Source organism: Penaeus vannamei, chromosome 4, assembly GCF_042767895.1.
Source record: "Penaeus vannamei isolate JL-2024 chromosome 4, ASM4276789v1, whole genome shotgun sequence".
Classification (NCBI taxonomy): Eukaryota; Metazoa; Arthropoda; class Malacostraca; order Decapoda; family Penaeidae; genus Penaeus; species Penaeus vannamei.
Genome location: NC_091552.1, coordinates 17,435,784 through 17,442,517, shown reverse-complemented (window position 1 = coordinate 17,442,517; position 6,734 = coordinate 17,435,784). Strand labels below are relative to the sequence as shown.

The 6,734-nt window shown below is 29.6% G+C and overlaps 1 protein-coding gene across 2 annotated transcripts in view; it reads right to left on the bottom strand.

Annotated features, from left to right (window-relative positions):
• Positions 1 to 526: 526 nt before the first annotated feature.
• The window catches only part of LOC113812469 (lipase maturation factor 2), a 27,236-nt gene continuing 21,028 nt past the window's right edge, over positions 527 to 6,734 (bottom strand). The window contains exon 11 of one of the 2 annotated variants that reach the window (XM_027364369.2): positions 527 to 6,734. This exon is cut by the window's right edge and continues 465 nt beyond it. The gene's annotated coding sequence lies outside the window, so the exon portion shown is untranslated. The other variant, XM_027364370.2, reaches the window with a different exon arrangement.

The following is a 6,734-nucleotide window of genomic DNA, read 5'->3' as shown; positions in this document are numbered from 1 at the left end:
GTTTTCCAAAAATAAGAGTTGTAAAATTTTGCATAGTATACTTCTTATACTTCTATTAAGACCCTTCAGTTAGTACCTTCATTTAGTATTGTGTTAAGGGACTATTTATAAAAATAGTCAGTGTAGTGAACTTGTTAAATCTAGTATCCATGTCAAAAACATTGAGTCACACTGCTGCCACAATCCCTGAATCAAGCAAATGTTTAAATGCAAGAGGGATAACATAACTTGTTACATCAAGCATTTTAATCACACTTTGAGGCTTAGCTTCTCATTAAGCAGCAGGTTTATTTACAAAGTCCATATCATTTCATTCACATTTAAGACATAATCAGATTTTATTCAATGATTTAGTGATACCATAATTCAAACCCAGGGAGAAACATGAGTATTATATTCTTTCTTGTATCTACAAGAAAAAAAAATGGAATTACCACTAAATTATGCTGAATAAAAGTGATTACAGTACAGTAAGCCAGCTGAACACACAAACAAATTCAGCTGAGGGATAAATAATATGCCTCAATTTTTATCTAAAGTTTTATTACCATATACTGAAATGCAGCACCGCACACACTCAAGCATACCTATCAGGTTATTACGATTTCTCTTTTCTGTTGCTTAGGAAAAAAGACAACTTCCTGCAAAAAAGAAAACTTATATCTAAGTCAGTCTCATTATAAAGCAGAATCTAACAATTAATCAATTCTTTTTATCTTGTACTCTCAGAAAATACTTTTAGTTACAAAGTAGCAGAATTGCAAATCTGAATCAACAAAGTAAAAAAATGCTATTAACTTCTAAAATGTTTGTATTAATTCTAAAACAATGAAAAAACATTTCTACAATTCTCATTAAGCAAACCAGCAATATACCATAATGATTCAACAAATCTTTCCTCAACCACTGAAGCTGACAAGCTGTGAAAGAAAATATTAAATAAGTCACAAAGAAAAGCTAAATCAATTCTTCACTGCCACCATTTGATGGCCAAACACTAATAATGAAGTACATCCATTTTGTATTTCTAAACTTTAATGAAATACAAGATTAAAATATCAGTATTTTTTTTATTTTTTTATTATTACTCAATCCTCCAAAACAAAACATAAATTATTCTTAACACTGTAGCAAACAAAATATTATCAAATTAGCTCGATGTTTTCAGTAACAGTAAAACAATGATGTAAACACAGTACACCATGCATAGGAAATAACATTCTGGAGAAAACACCAATGGAAGGAAGAGCATAATTTTAAAATATCATAACTGGTGACGATTATCATAATTGAAATTAAAATTGCTGTATAGCTATTGATATGTTGTTTAGTAGAGAGGCTGCATGTACACTTTTAATAAATTGCTGTGCAGAAGAATAGATATATAAACCGGTGACAATAACCTTGTAATAAATCATGGTTTGATGCTTGTTAGTTAATACACCTTTCTCAACAACTTTTTGAAATTTATCTTTTAGTGTTCCATTTAATGAAAGAGGAAGAAAATGTTAATCAGTTATTATTACCAGCCTTTAATGGGAGGCATTGTATGAAAATATATCTTTGGTCTATGGTTCTGTAGCATATGAATCTTACAAGGTAAAAAATCTATAAAATTTTAAAGCTTATCTAGGCATTTTGGTTTTTGGTCTTCTGTATTGAATAAAATAGAATGGATATGTTTTTATCAGGGTATTACACTAAATAGTATTATACTTATTTTTTTACCATAAATGTTCTGTATAAATTGGCAGCTTGCAGTGCTTTTATCAACGATAAGGTTGAATAAGCTGATAGATTCAGTGGCAAACTATATGTAAATGAGAGAAATCTTATTAAAAAAGAAAAAAATACAGAAATGTACTGACCTAAACGTCTTTCCATCCAGTGGCATTTTTCTTTGTTAAGATTATTTTTTTAATGAAACTCAAAGGGAGCTGTTAAACATTAACTTGTAAGAGGCTGAACATAATTTTTTCATAAAAAAGCTATTAAAAATTACACTATATTGTTTAACACATACATGCCTCTCCTAATCAGTCTAATACACAAAAATAATGAAAGAAAAAAGTTATCACATCCAACTAAGCACCAAAATGTTATCTTACCGTAAATAAAGACAGTAAAACAATATAGAAATATAAGGAAAGAGTTATTTCTTGAATATCTACCTTCATATCAACAAACTGTCTGAAAATAATAATTTTTACTTTTAAATAACCTTCTGGAAAACAAAGTGAGTAATTACCCAGTGCATAAAACTATCAATAAAAATGCATGATGATAATATGCTATGCAACATTAGAGGGAAAACACTGCAGCACAAGTTACATAAGCTTTAGGAAGACATGGAAACCTTTGCTACACAAAAACATAAAATTCATCTCATATTCTAAACAAAATTGGGTTGTCACTTCTCTAAGCACAGTTCTTCTCGTCTAGTGCTCTATGTTCTAAATGCACTAAATAAAAAGTATGAAGACAATCATCTTGTTTTTTTTTTTCCTAGTTACCACAAATCTGCACTTTCCACAGAATCATACACTTCAATATCAAATGTGAACACTACAACATCATATGCTAAATACTGATGGTATATAAGTTCTGACAGCAAAAATGGACTAATCACCTACAGAAACTTTCTTGTATAATAAAAACTAACTCCTGTGCTAAAGGCCAAGCTATTGACCCATGAGATCAGATAGTGCAGAATCTACTTGTTAGGAAAACTGCATTAGCAGTTTTGTATTTCAATATCAACCACTACAGCATCTTCAAAACAGTGAGCTATCTTCAAGTATGCAATTTGAAACAGCAAACCATGATAAAATATGAAGTATATTCCAAGTACATTTTTCAAAGGCAGGCATGCAAAGCTAACCCCAAGTAAAGACTCAATCTTACATCCAAAAGCTGTCATCTAAACTTAAATTTGATCACAACACAAAATTGTTTTTGATTTTAAGTATTTATCAGTATTTTCATCACTTCACAATATGCACTGCTATTTACTAATTCACTACTATCAGTTACAAAACCAACTACAAATATAGTATATCCTCCTTTCTCAAAATGAATAAAACAATTGTAAATGAGGAAGATATTGTCAGATATTCATCAATATTGTTTTCTATTATCCTTTTTAATACTGTCTGTTATTCAAATAGCTCTAAAAAATCCATATATTAATACATATTTCATGATCAATCCTACTTAGTATCAATTTCAGTTTTATTGTATAGGTTTGTTATCTAATCAATATGCTAACCTCCTACTTGATATATTTAATTTCTGTACATTTTAACTGAATTTCTCAATCTTATTACTTTTTATCTAAAACACACATAAAGGGAGACACCTACTCTTCTTCACTGTGAAAATGTAAATTTAAACAAAACATATTTCATCACACAAATATCTTGGACTTTTCTGAATTACATCTTCAAATTTAAAATTCTACTTATTTGTCTAAATTCTAAAAGTATGATATTTAAGGGCCTTACCATCATGGGTATATATGGGATTCTCTTTAGTTTATTTTGGTTCTTACCTTCCAAAACTGCAAATTACTGTGATTCTCTCATATGAACATTTAATAAATTCTAGTCAATATACTAAAATTTTCAGACCATGATACCTAACACTCTATTAAAACCTCCTCATACCAATGTTGTTTATTATATTACACATTCACTATTTTTCCCAGTATTACTATACTTTTGTAAGTCCACTACTCAGATAGGAGAAACTACATTAAATCTTTTAGAAATGAATGATCTCTTTAATATTTTAAAATCAGCTGCCTGGCAGTATAGAAACTAGCAATGTTTTCCCTCTTTTGTTACACAGAACAAAAATTCAAATGCTGGTATGTCTATAGTTATGTGAGGTAATTCATTCAGGCTGATTTATGACAACCTAGCTGCTGTTATGTGGTCACTAATTTAGTAGTTTTCCATTTCATACAATGCAGCAAAAATACAAAGTATATCAGCCATCAACCAATATTATGATATTCTTTTAAGTTTCTCCAACCCTTTATTTACGACTATATCAAGAATAATAAACTCAATAATACAAGGTTATACAACCAAAATTATATTAATTCTATTGTGACATCTAATACTAAAAAAAACTATATGACAATGAATTCTTGTAAGCACTGTCCATTATTAACTCACTTCAACATGATGGCATCTATAAAAGAACTGTATATTAAAAATCATAAATAACACTCCACCAGAATGAACACCAAGAAAAAATTAGTACTGGTAATGGGAAAACACAAATCATCATTCAGTTTGTTATAAATGCACCTAAACCTATTACAGAAGTTCCAAAAGCAATGAACTATGCTAACAAAAATCAGTATAATTGGCAGTTAATTTTATGCATATCAGTAAAATATGTAATCAGTGGTAAGTCACTTATGTGCGAGTATTACATTGACTGAATGACCTAAAAATATAATTCATACTAGCAACTAAGTCTTAGTATGCAAAAGCAGAAAATCTGGCCAATTTCAACTAGTACAGAAATTTGCATATGATGTCATTTTGATTGTTCATTTTTTATGGACTAAGAAAAGTTGCTTCAAACTCTCCTATGTGTTATCAATAACAGCATATCTATAGAGTTTCCAAAAGAAAAGAATAATTTGCATCACTGTCAATGAATGGTACTTTGTAACCACAATGCAATGATACAAAATGACTTAGCATTAATGTCTATATAAAAACATCTTTAGAGCAGAATACAAACTGCTTTACTGGGCAATTCCTTTTACCTTTTAGATTACAAAAAACGATCTCCCTATAGTTTCAGTGGTAAGATTTTTTAGCAACAAAATACTGTTGTATAATAATCTTTTACAATCTGTGCCTGCATATGAAGCTGATGAAAATAATCAAATACAACTATAGTATATAAATTTCACTTGCAAGCTAATATTTCAGCAATCTTCATGTGGTACTTATTTATAGCTAATGCAAAACACAAAAATGATACTAAATAAAAAGCTGATTTTCAAGTAAAATAAACACCTCTGGCCATTTATTTTACTATGGTCACATCTGGGATTTAACCCTCTTTATTTTTCACTGAAGGAGTCATTATAAGTAGCCTTGATATTTAATAAGTAATAAGAAAACCAAGTTTACAAATGACTTCTCATTTATATGCTGGAGATTCTTTGATGTGGTTACATGACTTTTAACAGACATACATCAAAGTGGGAATGCTTTTGCCACTTAGTACTTAATCAAGGCCCAGAACAAATTAAACAGTTTGCTTTATCATTCAGACAAAACAAACAAATAAATACAGATATATAAATATATCTTCCCTACAATGTCCCATAACAGAGAGCTCTCCAAAGGCCATAAATCCTCACGAGAGAAATTATGAGGGTGAACAAAATCTGAATTAGACATCAGTTAGTAGCATTGTCTGATTCTAAGCAGGGACTGGATTGCACTTAAAGGTAATTAATATTATTTAAATAAAAAGCTGGCATTCAGCTGAATATAAAGTAATGAAAACTGAAATGAAGGTACTGGAAACAAATGATCTGATGCTAATAAACTTATTGAAACTATTACCTATAAAGCTATATTTGTACAAAGCTTCACAATAAGCAAAAACAGAAAGAAATTGTTAGCAAACAATATAACAATTAACATTACATATGATATTCTGAATGCAAAAAATAAGGGCTATATTGTGTTTGTTAAACTTCCCTGTACTGTTTTCTTTTAGAGTGCTATAATATCTAGGTATGAGGTATGTGAAAAAAAGAAAAAAAAAGTTTGTGTAACATAGCAATGTCTTCTTTACTTGACTGCAAATTCGACACCTTGGACAGAATATGTACAAGGGTGACCCACTAAAGGCCACAGTAACAAAGCCACACCACGTATTTATGAAGTGATTACATGGATCACTCATGCCCTCCTGATCTCTGTTTAATATTAGGTTTCTGTGAGATGAAAAACAAGTACTGCATTGTCTGCATTATAGCTATATGACTGTAGCTAAAAGTGTCTTATCAATAAAGAGTGACAGACGATCTTAATACAAATCCTTCATACACAACAGTCCCTATCACTGATAAAATTTCAGGTATTTTACATTAGCTGTTTAAAATTCTTACACATTTAAGTACCACAAACATTTTCTCATATGATTTTCTTTGTGAAATATCAATCACAGTGCTATGGATTTCCTAACAGTACCATCATTTGTAACCACTCCTCTCAAAGCTTTTCAATCTTTGGAATCAAATAGAATAAAACTTGACTTTTTTATCAAGCACATTTCTGAATAAACAATATACTATCCAAATTATTCTTATTGATAAAATTCTTCTGTAATATTGTTTATAAAACTGAGAGTTGTTGTACATCATTTGCTAAAAGTACTCTACTTTGAATATATGTTCATCTCAACACATCACTCTCATTGAAACATTTTCATTGTGTTTCTGTTAATTCTCTGTTATCCTCTAAATCACAACTTGCAAAAATATACCTCATAATGTATATAACTTCCCAGTATTCTTTACAGTAAGTTACTCAAGAATCCATTATTTGGCTACTTCATCATTTTTGGAAAAAAAACTGTTCTAAATAAAAATGAATAAATGCTTTCATTTTATCTAGAAAAAGCAGACATCAAAGAAAATAAATCTTTTTTTCTCCCTTTTTTTGATTGTTCATTCATATTTCTCAGAAGCT